The sequence below is a fragment of the Sminthopsis crassicaudata genome, chromosome 3 (assembly GCF_048593235.1).
Source record: "Sminthopsis crassicaudata isolate SCR6 chromosome 3, ASM4859323v1, whole genome shotgun sequence".
In the NCBI taxonomy this organism is placed as follows: Eukaryota; Metazoa; Chordata; class Mammalia; order Dasyuromorphia; family Dasyuridae; genus Sminthopsis; species Sminthopsis crassicaudata.
In genome coordinates this window covers 192,600,423-192,621,841 of record NC_133619.1, presented here as the reverse complement: position 1 = coordinate 192,621,841, position 21,419 = coordinate 192,600,423, and positions in this window count along the sequence as shown.

Sequence of the window (21,419 nt, the reverse complement as noted above, 5' to 3'; positions counted from 1 at the left end):
TCCTTAGAAAAATCAGGAGCATATATTTAAGACCGTCAGTAAGCATAATAAGCAATAGAAATAAACTGCAACTTTTCCCAGTAAGATCAGGAGTGAAACAAGGTTGCCCACTATCACCATTACTATTCAATATAGTACTAGAAACGCTAGCCTCGGCAATAAGAGCCGAGAAAGAGATTCAAGGAATTAAAGTAGGAAATGAGGAAATCAAACTATCACTCTTTGCAGATGACATGATGGTCTACTTAGAGAACCCCAAAGACTCTACTAAAAAGATACTAGAAATAATTCAAAATTTCAGCAAAGTGGCAGGATACAAAATACATCCACATAAATGCTCAGCATTTTTATATATCACTAACAAAATGCAACAGCAAGAGATACAGAGAAATTCCATTCCAAACAAATGTTGAGAGTATAAAGTATTTGGGAATCCATCTACCAAAGAAAAGTCCAGAATTATATGAGAAAAATTACAAAACACTTGCCACAAAAATAAAGTCAGATTTAAATAATTGGAAAGACATTGATTGCTCTTGGATAGGCCGAGCGAATATAATGAAGATGACAATACACCCCAAACTAATCTATTTATTTAGTGCTCTACCAATCAGACTCCCAAGAAACTATTTCAATGACCTAGAAAAAATAACAACAAAATTCATATGGAAGAATAAAAGGTCGAGAATTGCAAGGGAACTAATGAAAAAAAAAGTCAGAGGAAGGTGGTCTAAGTGTACCTGATCTAAAGCTATATTATATAGCAGCAGTCACCAAAACCATTTGGTATTGGCTAAGAATTAGACCGGTAGATCAGTGGAACAGATTAGATACAAAGGACAAAAAAGGGTACATCTATAGCAATCTAATCTTTCACAAACCCAAAGATACCAACATTAGGGATAAAAATTCATTATTTGGAAAAAACTGTTGGGAAAACTGGAAATTAATATGATAGAAAGTAGATATGGATCTATACTTAACACCATATACCAAGATAAGATCAAAATGTATCCATGATTTAGGCATAAAGAGGGAGATCATAAATAGAAAAGAGGAACAGAGTATAGTCTACCTCTCAGACCTGTGGAGGAGGAAGGAATTTATGACCAGAGGAGAACTAGAGATCATTATTGATCACAAAATAGAATATTTTGATTACATCAAACTAAAAAGTTTCTGTACAAACAATACTAATGCAAACAAGATTTGAAGGGAAGTAACAAATTGGGAAAATATTTTTAAAAGCAAAGGTTCTGACAAAGGTCTCATTTCCAAAATATATAGAGAACTGACCCTAATTTATAAGAAACCGAACCATTCTACAATTGATAAATGGTCAAAGGATATGAACAGACAATTCTCAGAGGAAGAAATTGAAACTATATCCACTCACATGAAAGAGTGTTCCAAATCACTACTGATCAGAGAAATGCAAATTAAGACAACTCTGAGATACCACTACACACTTGTCAGATTGGCTAAGATGACAGGAACAAATAATGATGAATGTTGGAACGGATGTGGGAAAACTGGGACACTAATACATTGCTGGTGGAGTTGTGAAAGATCCAGCCATTCTGGAGAGCAATCTGGAATTATGCCCAAAAAGTTATCAAACAGTGCATACCCTTTGACCCAGCAGTACTACTACTGGGCTTATATCCCAAAGAAATAATAAAGAGCAGAAAGAGACCTATATGTGCCAAAATGTTTGTGGCAGCTCTTTTTGTTGTAGCTAGAAACTGGAAGATGAATGGATGTCCATCAGTTGGAGAATGGTTGGGTAAATTATGGTATATGAAGGTTATGGAATATTATTGCTCTGTAAGAAATGACCAGCAGGAGGAATACAGAGAGGCTTGGAGAGATTTATGTCAACTGATGCTGAGTGAAATGAGCAGAACCAGAAGATCACTGTATACTTCAACAACAATACTGTATGAGGATATATTCTGATGGAAGTGGAAATTTTCAACATAAAAAAGATCCAACTCACTTCCAGTTGATCAATGATGGACAGAGGTAGCTACACCCAGAGAAGAAACACTGGGAAGTCAATGTAAATTGTTAGCACTAATATCTGTCTGCCCAGGTTACATGTATCTTCGGAATCTAATGCTTATTGTGCAACAAGAAAGTGGTATTTACACACATGTATTGTATCTAGGTTATATTGTAACACATGTAAAATGTATGGAATTGCCTGTCATTGGGGGGAGGGAGTGGAAGGAGGGGAGAGATAATTTGGAAAAATGAATACAAGGGATAATATTATAAAAATATATATAATTAAAAAATTATTAGCAAAGAGTTACAGCAAGTTATACCCAACACCATGACCAAGTAGAATTTATACCAGGTATAGGGCTTTTTCAATATTAGAAAAATTAACTTCCAGCCAACAGGACTGAGAGGACACAAATACACACGTATTTAATCTCTGTCTTTGCTCTCAGAATTTATTTCATGACAAGCCTCGGAATTAGTGCTTGACTGGGGAAAAAAAAAAGCACACACACACACACACACACACACACACACACACACACAAAATAATAATAATTACCAACAGAAGACATCCTTGAAATTCACCAGAAAAGATCTTTTTTTGTGTGTGGGGGCAGGAACCACCAGATCGGGCGAAGGCTGAGGACAAGCAGTGAGAGCTTGGCAGGCAACTCACACTGGGCAGCGTGGAGGGGGAGGGGTGCTATCTCTGCCGTTTCTGCCAAAAGACCTTTACCACAGTGTGGATATTCTATCTTGGCAGCAAGCAAGGATTAGCAGAGAAGCTGTAAACACAGGAGGTAAAGACTATAACCCCAAAAAGATAGCACCTCTTGGGACTTGGCCATGCCACCCAGAGTGTCTCAGTGTGTTCTTAGAGCCTGACTCTCAAAGTGCAGACTCAGTCCAGCCATTGCTCATAAAAGAAATCAAAAAGGCTCTCACAAGAGAATTAGAAGAAAAATAGGAAAAGGAAAGGGAAGCTTGGCAAGAGAGTCTGGTTAAGTCATCTAACTCATTTAAAGATAGAGTGGATAAAGAAATCAAATATTTGAAAAAAAGAATTAGTGAGTTGGAAAAAGAAAATAGCTCTCTAAAAAATAAAATTGGTGAAATGGAAAAAAATTCCATAGAACAAAACAACTCACTTAAAAACTCAATTAGATAATTAGAAAAAGATATAAAGAAGTGAGTGAAGAAAATACTTCATTGAAAATCAGAATTGAACAAGTTGAATTGAATGACTGGAGGAGAAACTAAGAATCAGTCAAGCAAAACCAGAAAAAATGAAACAATGGAAAAAAATGTCAAATACCTTCCTGGGAAAACAACAAATCTGGAAAATAGATCCAGGAGACACAATCTGAGAACTATTGTAGCCCTGAAAGAATATGATGAAAAAAGAGCTTAGACACAATTTTCCAGGAAATTATCAAAGAGAATTGCTTAGATGTTTTAGAAACAGAGGGTAAAATAGACACTGAAAGAATTCATAGATCACCTACTGAAAAGGACCCTAAAATCAAAACACTAAGAAACATAGTGGCCAAATTCCAGAGCCATCAGACGAAGAAAAAAATATTGTAAGGTGCTAGGAAAAAATCAATTCAAGTATGGAGGAGCTAAGCATTACCCAGTATCTAGCAGCAGCCACATTAAAGGAATGAAGGGCCTGGGATATGATATTCTGAAAGGCTAAGGAATATGCTATGGAGCCAAAAATAACATACCCAGCAAAAATTAGCATCTTTTTGTAGAGAAGAAGATGGACATTCAACAAAATAAGTGAATTTCATCTATTCTTGATGAAAAAACCGGATCTAAACAAAAAGTTTGATCTCCAAATATAAAACTCAAGAGATTCCTAAAAAGTTAATAGAAATCTTGAGAACTATATTTCTTCCATAAAGATATATAAATAACACATTATAACTTATTCTAGAAACTAGAGGTGGAAAGAAAACTGTACCAGAAAAAGGGTAAAGTGTGGGTACTATATCTCACGAAGAGGCAAAGGTAACCTATTATATCTGAGAGAAAAGAATGGAGGGGAAGGAACATAGTGTGTATAATATTTTCATTAGAATTGGTTTAAGAGAAAATATAGACATATTTGATGTATGGTGAATTTCCTTCTATTTCATTGAAAAGTAGGAGGGGAAAAGTGAAAAAGAAAGAAGTTAAACAGTAGGGAAAACAGAAATTGTGAGGAAAAGGGATAAAATCGGGGAAGGAATTCTAAGGTGGGGGAGGGATACTAAAAATGGAGGGCTGTGAGAAGCAAGTGGTGGTCACAAGTTTAATAATGGGGAGGGGGATAAGGGAGAAGGAAAGGAATAAAGTGCAAGCAGGATTTAACAAGATGGCAAGATGGCAATGGAGACAGAAAGGAGTACACGTTTTTCTCAGTAGTTCATGGAACCTATATAAAAGTTGATCATATATTAGGACATAAAAACCTCAAACTCAAATGCGGTAAGGCAGAAATAGTAAATGCATCCTGTTCAGACCACGATGCAATGAAAATTACATTCATTAAAAAGCCAGGGTAAAATAAACCAAAAAAAAAAAAAAATGGAAACTAAATAATCTCATACTAAAGTATGATGGGGTGAAACAGCAAATCATAGGCAGAATCAATAACTTCCCCCAGGAAAATGACAATAATAAGATATCATACCAAAATGTGTGGGATGCAGCCAAAGCAGTAATAAGGGGAAATTTTGTATCTCTAGAGGCTTACTTGCATAACATAGAGAGAGAGAAGGTAAAGGAATTGGGATTACAACTAAAAATGCTAGAAAAGGAACAAATTAAAAAACCCCAGACAAACACTAAACTTGAAATTCTAAAAATAAAAGGAGAGATTGATAAATTTGATAGTAAAAAAAAAAACAAAAAAAAAAAAAACTATTTATTTAATTAATAAAATTCTCGATTGTCTCTCCTGGATCTGTTTTCCAGGTCTGTTGTCTTTCTGGTAAGGTATTTGACATTCTTTTCAATTGAAAAATGGGAGGAAAAAAAGAGCTTGGACACCATTTTCTAGGAAATTATCAAAGAGAACTGCCCAGACATTCTGGAAACAGAGGGTAAAATAGACATTGAAAAAATTCATCGATCACCTACTGAAAGGGACCCTAAAATCAAAATGCCAAGAAATATAGTGGCCAAGTTCAACAACCATCAGACAAAGGTAAAGATATTGGAAGCTGCTAGAAAAAAGCAATTCAGATATGGAGGATCCACAATAAGGATAACCCAGGATCTAGCAGCGTCCACATTAAAAGAACGCAGGACCTGGAACATGATATTCCGAAAGGCTAAGGAACTTGGTATGCAGCCAAGAATAACTTACCCAGCAAGAATGAGCATCATTTTCTAGGGAAGAAGATGGACATTTAACAAAATAAATGAATTCCATCTATTTTTGATGAAAAAACCAGACCTACATAAAAGGTTTGATTTTCAAATACAGAACTCAAGAGATTTCTAAAAAGGTAAAAAGAAATCTTGAGAACTATACTTCTGTCAAAAAAATATGTAAAGAACATGTGTACAATTTGTCTTAGAAACTAGAGTTGGAAAGGAGATTATATCATTAAAAAGTGTAAAGTAGTGGTACTACATCTCATGAAGAGGCAAAGGTAACCTATTATATCTGAGAGAAAGAATGGAGGGAGATGAACATAGTGTGTATCAATAGACATATTCTATTTATGGTGAAACTTCTTCCACTTCATTGAAAAGTGAAAGGGAAGGAGTAAGCTAAGGGGAAGGGAATACAGAAATTTCCAGGAAAAGGGGTAAAATAAGGGGAGGATCTTTAAGGTGGGGGAGGGATCCTAAAAAGGGAGGGCTGTGAAAAGCAAGTGGTGTTCACCAGTTTAATACTGGATAGGAGGGTAAAAGGGAAGGAAAGGGGAAGAGCATAAGCAGGGGTTAATAGGATGGCAAGCAATATAGAATTAGTCCTTCTAACCATAAATGTGAATGGGGCAAACTGCCTCATAAAGAGGAAGCAGTTAGCAGACTGGATTAAAAGTCAGAATCCTACTATATGTTGTTTACAGGAAACACACCTGAAACAGGGTGAGACATTCAAACTAAAAGTAAAAGGGTGGAGCAGAATCTATTATGCTTCAGGCAAAACCAAAAAAGCAGGAGTAGCCATCCTGATCTCAGATCAAGCAAAAACAAAAATTGATCTAATTAAAAGAGATAAGGAAGGGCATTATATCCTGCTAAAGGGTAGCATCAATAATGAAGCAGTATCAATATTAAACATATATGCACCAAGTGGTGCAGCATCTAAATTCTTAAAAGAGAAATTAAGAGAGCTGCAAGAGGAAATAGATAGCAAAACTATAATAGCGGGAGATCTCAACCTTGCACTCTCAGAATTAGATAAATCAAACCACAAAATAAATAAGAAAGAAGTCAAAGAGGTAAATAGAATACTAGAAAATTTTGATATGCTAGATCTTTGGCGAAAGCTAAATGGAGACAGAAAGGAATATACTTTCTTCTCAGCAGTTCATGGAACCTATACAAAAATTGATCATATACTAGGGCATAAAAACCTCAAAATCAAATGCAGTAAGGCAGAAGTAGTAAATGCATCCTTTTCAGACCACAATGCAATCAAAATAACATTTAATAAAAAGTCAGGGGAAAATAGACCAAAAAATAATTGGAAACTAAATAATCTTATACTAAAGAATGATTGGGTAAAACAGCAAATCATAGACATAATTAATAACTTCACCCAAGAAAATGACAATAATGAGACATCATACCAAAATGTGTGAGATACAGCCAAAGCAGTAATAAAGGGAAGTTTTATATCTCTACAGGCCTACTTGCATAAAATAGAGAAAGAGAGGGCCAACGAATTGGGCTTACAACTAAATTGCTAGGAAAGGAACAAATTAAAAACCCCCAGACAAACATAAAACTTGAAATTCAAAAAATAAAAGGTGAGATTAATAAAATTGAAAGTAAAAAAACTATTGAATTAATTAATAAAATAAGAGTTGGTTTTATGAAAAAAACCAACAAAATAGACAAACCCTTAGTAAACCTGATTAAAAAAAAAGAAAGAGAAAAAGCAAATTGATAGTCTTGAAAATGAAACGGGTGAACTCACCACTAATGAAGAGGAAATTAGAACAATGGTTAGGAGCTCCTTTGCTCAACTTTATGCCAATAAATTCGATAACTTAAATGAAATGGAAGAATACCTTCAAAAATATAGCTTGCCCAGATTAACAGAGGAAGAAGTAAGTAGTCTAAATAGTCCCATCTCAGAAAAAGAAATAGACCAAGCTATTAACCAACTTCCTAAGAAAAAGTCCCCAGGACCAGATGGATTTACAGGTGAATTCTACCAAACATTTAAAGAACAACTAACTCCAATGCTATGTAAACTATTTGAAAAAATAGAGATTGAAGGAGTCCTACCAAATTCCTTCTATGACACAGACATGGTACTGATACCTAAACCAGGTAGATCGAAAACTGAGAAAGAAAACTATAGATCAATTTCCTTAATGAATATTGATGCTAAAATCTTAAATAAGATATTAGCAAAAAGACTTCAGAAAATAATCCCCAGGATAATACATTATGACCAAGTGGGATTTATACCAGGAATGCAGGGCTTATTTAATATTAGGAAGACTATTAGTATAACTGACCATATTAATAATCAAATTAATAAAAACCATATGATCATCTCAATAGATGCAGAAAAAGCATTTGATAAAATCCAACATCCATTCCTACTAAAAACGCTTGAGAGTATAGGAATAAATGGACTATTCCTTAAAATAATAAGGAACATATATTTACAACCTTCAGTAAACATCATATGTAATGGTGATAAACTGCAACTTTTCCTAGTAAGATCAGGAGTGAAACAAGGTTGCCCACTATCACCATTACTATTCAATATACAACTAGAAACTGTAGCCTCGGCAATAAGAGCCGAGAAAGAGATTCAAGGAATTAGAGTAGGAAATAAGGAAATCAAACTATCACTCTTTGCAGATGACATGATGGTCTACTTAGAGAACCCCAAAGACTCTGCTAAAAAGCTATTAGAAATAATTCAGAATTTTAGCAAAGTGGCAGGATACAAAATATATCCACATAAATCCTCAGGATTTTTATACATTACCAACACAATCCAACAGCAAGAGATACAAAGAGAAATTCCATTCAAAATAACAGTCGATAGTATCAAATATTTGGGAATATATCTACCAAAGGAGAGTCAGGAATTATATGAGCAAAATTACAAAACACTTGCCACAAAAATAAAGTCAGATTTAAATAATTGGAAAGACATTCAGTGTTCTTGGATAGGCCGAGCGAATATAATAAAGATGACAATACTCCCCAAACTAATCTATTTATTTAGTGCTATACCAATCAGACTCCCAAGAAAGTATTTTAATGACCTAGAAAAAATAACAACAAAATTCATATGGAAGAATAAAAGGTCCAGAATTGCAAGGGAACTAATGAAAATAAAAGTCAGAGGAAGGTGGTCTAAGTTTACCTGATTTAAAGCTATATTATAAAGCAACAGTCACCAAAACCATTTGGTATTGGCTAAGAAATAGACTAGTTGATCAGTGGCATAGGTTAGGGTCACAGGGCAAGATAGTGAATAAAAATAGCAACCTAGTGTTTAACAAGTTCAAAGATCCCAACTTCTGGGATAAGAATTCATTATTTGACAAAAACTGCTGGGAAAATTAGAAATTAGTATGGCAGAAACTAGGCATGGACCCACATTTAACACCACATACTAAGATTAGATCAAAATGGGTCCAAGATTTAGGCATAAAGAACGAAATCATAAATAAATTGGAGGAACATGGGATGGTTTACCTCTCAGACTTGTGGAGGAGGAAGGAGTTTGTGTCCAAGGGAGAACTAGAGACCATTATTGATCACAAAATAGAACATTTTGATTACACCAAATTAAAAAGTTTCTGCACAAACAAAATTAATGCAAACAAGATTAGAAGGGAAGTAACAAATTGGGAAAACATTTTTACAGTTAAAGGTTCTGATAAAGGCCTCATCTCCAAAATATACAGAGAATTGACTTTAATTTATAAGAAATCAAGCCATTCTCCAATTGATAAATGGTCAAAGGATATGAACAGACAATTTTCAGATGATGAAATTGAAACTATTTCCACTCATATGAAAGAATGTTCCAAATCACTATTGATCAGAGAAATGCAAATTAAGACAACTCTGAGGTATCATTACACACCTGTCAGATTGGCTAAGATGATAGGAACAAATAACGATGAATGTTGGAGGGGCTGTGGGAAAACTGGGACACTGATGCATTGTTGGTGGAGTTGTGAAAGAATCCAACCATTCTGGAATGCAATCTGGAATTATGCCCAAAAAGTTATCAAAATGTGCATACCCTTTGACCCAGCCATACTACTACTGGGCTTATACCCCAAGGAACTACTAAAGAAGGGAAAGGGACCTGTATGTGTCAAAATGTTTGTGGCAGCCCTTTTCATAGTGGCTAGAAGCTGGAAGATGAATGGATGTCCATCAATTGGAGAATGGTTGGGTAAACTATGGTATATGAATGTTATGGAATATTATTGTTCTATAACAAATGACCAACAGGAGAAATACAGAGAGGCTTGGAGTGACTTACATCAACTGATGCTGAGTGAAACGAGCAGAACCCGAAGATCATTATACACTTCATCAATGATACTGTACGAGGATGTATGCTGATGGAATTGGATTTCTTCAACATAGAGAAGAGCTAATCCAATTCCAATTGATTAATGATGGACAGAACCAGCTACATCCAGAAAAGGAACACTGGGAAATGAATGTAAACTGTTATTTTTACCTTCTGAATCCAATTCTACCTGTGCAACAAAAAATTCGGTTCTACACACATATATTGTATCTAGAATATACTGTAATATATTTAACATATATAAGACTGCTTGCCATCTGGGGGAGGGGGTTGGGGGAGGAAGGGAAAAAATCTGAATAGAAGTAAGTGCAAGGGATAATGTTGTAAAAAATTACCCATGCATATGTACTGTCAAAAAAATGTTATAATTATAAAATAAAAATTAAAAAAAAATTAACAGTTGGTTCTATGAAAAAGGACAACAAAATAGACAAACCCTTAGTAAATCTAATTTAAAAAGGAAAGATAAAAATGAAATTGTTAGCCTTAAAAATGAAAATGGAGAACTCCCCACTAATGAAGAGGAAATTATATCAATACTTAGGAGTTACTTTGCCCAACTTTATGCCAATAAATTCGATAACTTAAATGAAATGGAAGAATACCTTCAAAAATATAGCTTGAGCAGATTAACACAGGAAGAAGTAAATTGGTTAAACAGTCCCATCTTAGGAAAAGAAATAGAACAAGCTATTAACTAACTCCCTAAGAAAAAATCCACAGGACCAGATAGATTTACATGTGAATTCTATCAAACATTTAAAGAACAATTAACTCCAATGTTATATAAACTATTTGAAAAAAAAATAAGGCTTGAAGGACTCCTACAAAATTCCTTTTATGACACAGACATGGTACTGATATCTAAACCAGGTAGGATGAAAATAGAGAAAGAATATTATAGACCAATATTCCTAATGAATATCTTTGCTAAAACCTTAAATAAAATATTAGGGAAAAGATGACAGAAAATCATCCCCAAGATAATACACTATGACCATGTAGGATTTTTACCATGGATGCAGGGCTAGTTCAATATTAGGAAAACTATCAGCATAATCAACATATCAATAACCAAATTAACAAAAACCATATGATCATTTCAATAGATGAAGAAAAAAGCATTTGACAAAATCCACAATAAATAATAATAAAAACACTTGAGAGTATAGGAATAAATGAACTATTCCTTAAAGTAGTCAGGAGCATATATTTAAAACTGTCAGTAAGCATCATATATAATGGGGATAAACTGGAACCTTTCCCAATAAGATCAGGAGTGAAACAAGGTTGTCCACTATCACCATTACTATTCAATATTGTATTAGAAACACTAGCCTCAGCAATAAGAGTTGAGAAAGAGATTAAAGGAATTAGAGTAGGTAATAAGGAAACCAAACTATCATTCTTTGCAGATGAGATGGCGGTATACTTAGAGAACACTAGAAATTCTACTAAAAAGCAATTACAAACATTTCACAACTTTAGCAAATTTGCAGGATACAAAATAAATCCACATAAATCCTCAGCATTTTTATACATTACCAACAAACTCCAACAACAAGAGATAGAAAGAGACATTTTATTCAAAATAACTGTTAATAGTATAAAATATTTTGGAATCTATCTACCAAAGGAAAGTCAGGAATTATATGAGCAAAATTATTAAACACTTGCCACAAAAATAAAGTCAGATTTAAATAATTGGAAAGACATTCAGTGCTCTTGGATAGGCCAAGTGAATATAATAAAAATGATTATACTCCGTAGTGCTATACCAATCAGACTCCCAAGAAACTATTTTAGTGACCTAGAAAAAATAACAACAAAATTCATATGGAAGAACAAAAGGTCAAGAATTTCAAAGGAATCAATGGAAAAAAAATCAAATGAAGGAGGCCTAGCTGTACCTGATCTAAAAGTAAATTATAAAACAGCAGCCACCAAAACCATTTGGTATGGGCTAAGAAATAGATTAGTTGATCAATGGAATAGATTAGGTTCACAGGACAAAATAGTGAACAAGTGTAGCAATCTAATGTTTGACAAACCCAAAGAACCCAACTTTTGGGATAGGAATTCATTATTTGACAAAAACTGGAAATTAGTATGGCAGAAATTAGGCATGAACCCACACTTAACACCACATACCAAGATAAGATCAAAATGGGTTCATGATTTAGGCATAAAGAAGGAGATCATAAATTAATTAGAGGAACATAGGATAGTTTACCTCTCAGACTTGTGGAGGAGGAAGGAATTTGTGACCAAAGAAGAACTAGAGATCATTATTGATCATAAAATAGAAAATTTTGATTACATCAAATTAAAAAGATTTTGTTCAAATAAAACTAATGCAAACAAGATTAGAATGGAACTAACAAACTGAGAAAACATTTTTACAGTTAAAGGTTCTGATGAAAGCCTCATTTCCAAAATATATAGAGAACTGACTCTAATTTATAAGAAATCAAGCCATTCTCCAATTGACAAATGGTTAAAGGATATGAACAGACAATTTTCAGATGATGAAATTGAAACTATTTCCACTCATATGAAAGAATGTTCCAAATCACTATTGATCAGAGAAATGCAAATTTAGACAATTCTAAGATACCGCTACTCACCTGTCAGATTGGCTAGAATGACAGGAAAATATAATGATAAATTTTGGAGGGGCTGTGGGAAAACTGGGACACATGCATTGTTGGTGAAGTTGTGAAAGAATCCAACCATTCTGGAGAGCAGTCTGGAATTATGCCCCAAAAGTTATGAAACTGTTCGTACCCTTTTATCCAGCAGTTCAACTTCTGGGCCTATATCCCAAAGAAATACTAAAGAAGGGAAAAGGACCTGTATGTGCCAAAATGTTTGTGGCAGCCCTTTTTGTAGTGACTAGAAACTGGAAAATGAATGGATGCCTATCATTTGGAGAATGATTGGGTAAATTGTGGTATATGAATGTTATGGAATATTATTGTTCTGTAAGAAATGACCAGCAGGATAAATACTGAGAGGCTTGGAGAGACTTACATGAATTGTTGCTAAGTGAAATGAACAGAATCAGGAGATTTTTATACACTTCAACAACAATACTATATGAGGATGTATTCTCATGGAAGTGGATATCTTCAACAAAGAGAAGATATAATTCAGTTCCAATTGATCAGTGATGGACAGAATCAGCTACACCCAGAGAAGGAACACTGGGAAATGAGTACAAACTGGTTACAATTTTGTTTTTCTTCCCAGTTATTTTTATGTTTTAATCCAATTCTTCCTGTGCAACAAGAAATTCGGTTCTGCACACATATTGCATCTAGGATATACTATAGCATATATAACATGTATAAGACTGCCTGCCATCTAGGAGAAGTGGTGAAGGGAAGGAAGGGAAAAATTGGAACAGAAGTGAGTTCAAGGGATAATGTTGTAAAAAATCACCCATGCATATGTACTGTCAAAAAAAGGTTATAATTATAAAATAAAAAATTAGGAAAATTATTAGTATAACTGACTTTGTCAATGACCAAATTATCAATAACAATATGATTATTTCATTAATCCAAAAAAAAGCATTTGACAAAGTCCAACACCCATTCCTCTTAAAAACACTAAAGAGTATAGGAATGGAGTTTACTTTAAAATGATCAGGAGCATCTACTTAAAATTTTAACCAAGAATCATATGAAAATGTGTACTAGATCAATAAGGTTAGGGCTGAAACAAAGTTGCCCACTATCATCATTACTATTCAATATTGTTTTAGAAACATTAGGTTTGGCAGTAAGAGAAGAAAAAGAGATTAAAGAAATTAGAGTAGTTATCACTCTTTGCAGATGTTATGATTGTATACTTACAGAATCCTAGAAAATCTAGTAGGTTTTTAGTTAAAAACCTACTAGAAATAATTCACAATGTTAGCAATGGTACAGAAAAAAATGCATGTCAATCATTAGCATTTTAATATATTATCATCAAAGTCTAGTAGCAACTGATACAAAGAGAAATTCCATTTAAAATCTGTAGATAATATAATGTATTTGGGATTCTATCTGCCAAGACAAAGTCAGGGATTATATGACCACAGTCACAAAACACTTTTTACACAAATAAAGTCAGATCTAATCAAATGGAAAAACATCAAGTGCTCATGAATAGGCTGAACTAATATCATGAAAATTACAGCATTATCTAAATTACTTATTCAGTATCACAAAAATCAAGCTCCCAATAAATTACTTTACAAAGCTAGCAAAATGATAACAAAGTTCATCTAGAAGAACATAAGGTCAAAAATTTCAAGGGAATTAATGAAAAAATGGAAATGAAGTTGGTCTAATTAGGCCAGATCTAAGCTATATTATAAAGCAAGGATCATCAAAACCATTTGGTACTGACTAAAAAATATAGTAGTCAATCAGTGGACTAGGTTACAGTTACAGGATAAAATAGTCAATTATTACAGTAATGTAGTGTTTTGACAATCCCAAAGATACCAGCATTTGGGTTAAGAACTCACAATTTGGGAAAAAAACTGCTTGGAAAATTGGAAATTACTATGGCAGCAACTAGGCATTGACTTACACCTAACACCATATAACAAGATACTGGCAATATGTCTGCATGGTTTAGACATAAAAAGTGATATTATAAGCAAATTAAATGCAAAAAGAAGAGTTTACCTCTTAGATCTCTGGAGAAAGAGAGTTTATGGCCAAAAAGAAGTGGAATACATTATTGGACACAAAATTTAAAAAGTGTTTTGCATAAACAAAATCAATATAGATAATAGTAAAAGGGAAGCAATAAACCGAGGAAAATAATGTTTACAGATTCTGACAAAGGGCTCATGTCTAAAATATATTATTTGCTAAAATTCATAATAATTCAATCTATTCTCCAATTGTTGAATATCTAAGTATATGAACAATTTTCAGATGAAGAAATTAAAACCACTTCTAGTCACATGAGAAGGTAATCTAAATCACTATTAGTCAGATAAATGCAAATTCAGACAACTCAGAGGTACCATTACACACCTTTTAGTTTGGCTAATATTTCAGGAAAATATATTGATGAATATTTGGATTTGAGAAAACTGGAATACTAATACATTGTTGTTCGAGTTCTGAACTGATTCGAGCATTCTGGAGAACAAGTTGAAATTATGCTTAAAGGGTTATCATACTGTTCATACCCTTTTTTTCTAGAAATGTTTCTACTGGGCTTTTATCCAAAAAAAGATCATAAAGGAGAAAAAGGCATCCATATTGCAAAAATCTTTGTGGGGCGTTTTTTTTTAAATGGCAAGACACTGGAACCTGAGGGAATGCCCATCAGTTGGAGAAGGGCTGAATAAGTTATGGTACATGAATGCTATGGAATATTATTCTTCTGTAAGAAATGACCAATAGGATGATTGCAGAAAGGCCTGGAGAGACTTCCATGAATTGATGCTAAGTGAAATGAGCTGAACCAGGCAATCATTATATTGACAACAGCAAGATTATATGATGATTAATTTTAATGGAAGTGGCTCTCTTCAACAGGGAAATGATTTAGATCATTTCCACTGGTCTTGGGATAAAGTGAGCCACCTACACCCAGAGAGAGGACTGTATGAATTGAGTGTGTATCACATCAAAGTGTTTTTTTTTAATTTTCTTTCTCATTTTTCTCCTTTTTAATCTGATTTTTCTTAGGCAGCATATTTGTGGAAATATGTATATAAGAATTGCACTATGTCAAATATATATTGGCATGAGATTAAGGTCCCTTCTGTTTTTAACATAACCAAGAATCCTGGAGGAAATGTAAATATTTCCAATGGAAGATGTGAAAAGAGAGTAAAAATTTTGGATGAAGCTTAAGTGATTAATATGTGTTTTCATGCATAAGTTATCCACAAAGAATGCCTTAAAATCTCTGACATATTGATGTAAATATAATCATTAGTGATAATATAAATTATATTATTTTACTGAATTTGACAAAGACTACTGTGTCATAGCTCTTTTCATCTTGAGAGGATAGTGTTAGATAGCATGTTGACCAAATACTCAAATGAATTAATTTTCACTTTTTTCCAGATTATTATATATATAACTTCTACATGTACACCTCCCAAATCTTTATTATTAAAATATATTTTGCAAGATTCAGTAAAAATATTTTCTGCTTTCAGTCAGATTCATGTACCTGACCATCCCCATGCATCTTATAATCATCATGTTAAAAACTAAACTATGTCCATCTTTTACTTTTTGAAATCTTTTTCTTTTAGTGACTATCTATTTTTACAGCAATGGGACCTTATTGATCATTTCAGATAATTATTTGTTACTCTAATTATCAAAGTTTACTTTCCTTTTTATTGTTCCACCAATATTATGGGGGAATTTCTAAAATCTTTCATCTTAGTGTCACAGATAGACTATCAAAATTTCTTTGGAACTGAAAACAAAAGGAAAGAACCTTAAACTGTGTTCTCAGTCAGCATTAAAAAGAAGTTTTATTACTTCCTGTCAAGATTCTTTTTAATATCATCTCATCAAGTATTACTAACAAAGTGATATATCTTTAATGAACTCAATCATTGCTTTTTTGTCTCTCTAGATGACAGATGGATTGGATATTTAATAAAAAGTCTTAACACTAGAAGAGTGACAATCCTTATTCCAACACTCCATAGGAAGTTGATGGGGAAAATTAATTAAACTCTTTGGGGATAAATTTCCTAGCATAAGAAATTGAAATGGATTCTTGTATCACCAGTGACATAGTTGATTGTTGTCTACCTTCTCAAAGAGGACCAAAATTACATGATTATGTTAGAGACAGGTTACAATGTATCTGACTATGGCTGATAAGACTAATATAAACTTGAAATAATCTGCAGTGGGTTGGGCACAAATAGTGTGGATTCTCATTTCTTCTGAGTTACTTCAATTCTGCTTTGCTCATAGAGTAATTCACCTTTTCCAAAGAGAGCACACCATACTTGGTGGCGCTTTGCCATTGTCTCCCGTGTTGTGTTCTTTCTTTAGCTGAACAGTATTAGATTCTGCTCCATCCCTTTATTCTGAATGTATCACTTTGCTTTAAGTGTATTTCTTGTAAACAACATATTTTAGTATCACTACTTTTAATCCTGTCTGCTATCCATTTCTGTTTTGTGGGAGAGTTCATCCCATTTGAATTCATAGTTAAAATTACTAACTCTGTCATCCCACCATCTTATTTTTCCCAAGTTATACTTTTCTCTTTCCTTTCCCCCTTTCTCTCCTCACTAATATTTTGCTTCTGACCACCACCTCTCTCAATATGCCCTCTCCTTTTACAATCCTTTCCCCTTTCTAATCTCTTTCTCTTGTGTGTGTTTGTTTGTTTCCTAGCTTTTTTGACTTGGTAAGATAATCAACTTCCATGAATTCAAACATTCTATGCAGAGAGTACCAAGACATATATAGTCCAACTTTAACTCTTGATCTTTACTCCTTTATCAAGAAAAACTAAACAGTACATAATAAAGTATAAAAATACTTTAATTTATACCTCTTCACTCACTGGTTATGGTCAAAAAGTCAGAATGCTCTGTTCCCCCGTGCTGCTGTCAAACTCTAAACTTTCTCTATCACTATCATTCAGCAATCTTTCAGTCTTTGATTTTACAAAACACACACACACACACACACACACACACACACACACACACACACTATGCATATATATATACATATGTATATATATATATATAAACATAAAATATATATATATATGTACACATATACATATCATGTGTGTATATCTATATACCTATATATATATTTATGTATATATTTATATCTATGTACCTAGGTGTAGAAGCCCAGAATTCTAGAAAAGTATACTTGAAACAAGTATACTCACAATGAGGTGTTTATTCAGTGTAATTGATGAGATAATGGTTCTCTAGTTCACATACTTAGTATGGTGATGTAAAGGTTCTGTAATTCATATATACTTAGTGTGCAGTAATGATGTAATCATACCAAGGTATTTAAGGGCTGAGACGACTGGAAATGAGACATTCCATCTTTAACCATTCTCCTAGTGGTTCTCCAGCTTCTTGCACTCCTTCACTAAGATGAAGGCTGGTCCCAAGATCCTCCAGAGAGCTAGTAGGGACATTATACCTGTGTGTTTGTGTGTGTGTGTGTGTGTGTGTATTTATGAAATTAATCTGTGTTTTGAAGTGAAGGAAAGAAGTAAATGTAGGTGAGAAGATAAGGGAAATGATAGATTACTAGTGGAAAAGCCTAGATAGAAGATGTAAGGTCATGTTCTCAGTGAAGGTATTTTAACACATAGTGAGAATGGTTAAAAGTTAAAAGGTACACACACACATACACACACATATTTCTTTTCTCCAAAACACTAACATCCCTTTCTACTTCTTCCACACCAGCTTACTCATACATATAGAGATGGTATTGTCTGTGATCTTGTGATCACTCTTAAATGTTCCAATTCCACAATCATGAACTCTGATTTGTTTTTTATCTGATAATAATATTTATCATTTAATCTTTCTTTACATTAATGACTCTTAACCCTGTGGTTCATCCTCACCATGACCTTAAATACTTTCACCCAGAAAAAGACCTTGCATCTCCTAACTATGCTTTTCCACTGATTGTCTGTCTTTTCCCTTCTCTTGTTACCTACACTTCCTTCTTTCTCTCACTTCAACATGCAGAGTAAATCATAACGTGTTCAAGAGATCTTGCAAGATTGACCCATCTCTAATATCTTCATTCTGTGATTACATGCTATTTATATTGTATATGTGATATAGGTACATTTTAAACACTTTCCATTAGAATGTGATTTTCTTGAGGGCAGGAACTGTTTTGGTCTTTGTACTCTTAACACAATATAATGTTTGATACATAGTATGTACTTAATTTATTATTTTAATTATTGTTGTTTTTGTAAGTCATGAATTTCATTACAGGTTACTTTTCTGATTTATTTATTTAACAAAACCATTTTGTATAATGGTTTTTAATTTAATTTTTGAATAATAGATTCTTTGCCTTATCCCCACTTCCAATTAAGAAGCAGCATGTGAAGTTATGCAAAACATTTCAAAATTGTTTGTCATCCCCTCAGTTTCCAGGTTTTTGCCCAGGGAAGAGAGTTGCTATACACATGTTTTTGAATGTATAGGTCATTTTCCTTTTTAAAATTTTCTTTTGGTGTTATACCTAGTAGTGGTGGTTTTAGGTCAAAGGATATGCAAGGATTTATTGCCCTTTGGACACAGATCATACCTCTTGATCAATTATCATTTGGGACATGGTTCTTATTTTTCTTATAAATTTGACTCAATTCACTCTGTTTGAGAAATGAAGCCTTATTAGAGAAACTTGCCTCAAATTTTTTCCTCCCATTTATTTTCCACCATTTACTCCCTCTCTCTCTTTTCACCCTGTCTCTCTTCAAAAGTGTTTTGCTACTAACTGAGCACTCCCTGCTCCAGTATGCACCTTCTCTTATCATCATCCTTTTCTCCCCACATCACATTCTCTTCCTATTTTTTTCTGCAGAGTAAGATAAATATCTATACCCATATTGAGTGTGAATGTTACTTCCTCTGAGCCAGTTCTGGAGAGAATAAGGTTTATTCACTCACCCTCTCCTCCCACTCTTCCATTCCACTATAAAAGGTGTTTCTTTCCCTTTTTGCTGGCAGATAATTCACATCATTCCACTTCACTCTTTACCTTTATTCAAGTACATTTCTTTCTACTCTCTTAATTTCATCATTTTTAGATAAATTATCCCTTCATATTCAACTTACACCTGTGCCCTCTATCTATAGATAGTACTTATAACTGTCATAATGATGCTAAAGTGCTAATGATTTACAATTCCATGTAGGAATGTCTTTTGTGATATCACTTTCCTGATTACTTCCATATGTTTCTCCAGAGTCCTATATTTGAAAATCATTATTTCCATTTAGCTCTGATATTTTCATCATGAATTAAAAATTCTCTATTTCATCAAATGATCACTTTTTTGAAGGATTGTACTCAGTTTTAATAGGTATGTCATTGTTAGTTGTAATTCTAGCTTCTTTACTCTCTAAATATCATATCCCAAGCCTTCTAGTTCTTCAGGGTCAAAACTGCAAAATCTTGTGTTATCTATGGAACTATGGCTCTACTAGACTTGAATTGTTTCTTTTCTCCTTGACTTAAAAGTTTCAAAATTTAACTATAATATTCCTGAAAGTTTTCATTTTGGGGTCTATTTCAGGAGATGATCACTGTATTCTCTCAATTTTTATTTTATTAACTGATTCTAGAATATCAATACAGTTTTCCTTGATAATTTCAGGAAAGATGATGCCAAGGCTCTTATTTTATCATTATTCTTTGGTAGACCAATTATTTTTCATTATCTCTCCTGGATCTATGGATTCCAAGTCAGTTGTGGTTTTTTGTTTTTTTTTTTTTGGTTTGTTTTTTTGTTTTTGTCTTTTTTCCCATTAACCCTCATTCTCAAGGTGCTAATGGTCTAATGGGGGAGACTTCAAAGCAAATGAATGCTTAGACAAGATACATGCAGTAAAATTGTACTTAAACAACTGTGGGAAGATACTATATTTTAAGGAAGTCAAGAAATGCTTTTTACATAATGTAGAACCTCATCTAAGAACTGATGAAAGCCTACTGGCAGATAAAGGAAAGAGTATAGGCATGTATGATAGGCAGTGAAAATACTTGAAGTCAGGAGAGAGTATTGTATTCAAAGAAAAATCAAAAGGAACATATAGAAAAATCAAAGAACATATAGAATTAGATAAAGAAGACAAGAAATGTAAGATGGAGTTCAGTTATAAAGGGCTTTATAAGCTAAATAAACATTTTATATGTGAACCTGGAGGTAATAGAAATAGAACCTGGAGTAATGTTCACTGACTAAAGAGTTGGTCTGGTCATACATCTTTGCTATGAAGAAGAGTTTTATAACTGAAGGGTGGAGAACATCGTATGTATACATAGAGATGTAATTAAAAGTTTATTGGTGATAGATTGATAGAGTTTTCTATCTCCTATTCAATTTGCAGTTTAAGGGGATTTTTTGTTAGATTTACAAAACTCCAAATAAAAGTATATTGAATCTTTATTCAGAATACAACCATTCCTATTTTGAAATGTATATATATATATATATATATATATATATATATATATATATATATATATATATGCATATATATATATATGTCTATATGTGTTTGTGAATGTATCTCTATTGTATTTCTTCTTAGGATGAATTTCTTTTTAAAGTCTATATTTCATTATATAATCTGTCTAGTTTCCTTAGGGAGGGCAGAAGTCATGTAGCTAAATTAGTCGAAAATGATTATCTGTGGTATCCCAGTGGCAAGCACATGTTCCAATCAGAATTGCAGCACTGTGATAAGGGAAAAAGATATTGTACTTTCCAGAGTGTGGAAACACCTACAGGCATCTTTGCCATCCTTGACTGTATCTAGCATATAACACAATGCCTGGAATATAGCAGGCTTTTATTAATTGATTCACTGATTGAAAAAAAAAGAATTGTAGGAAGACATAGGAAGATACAGTCTATA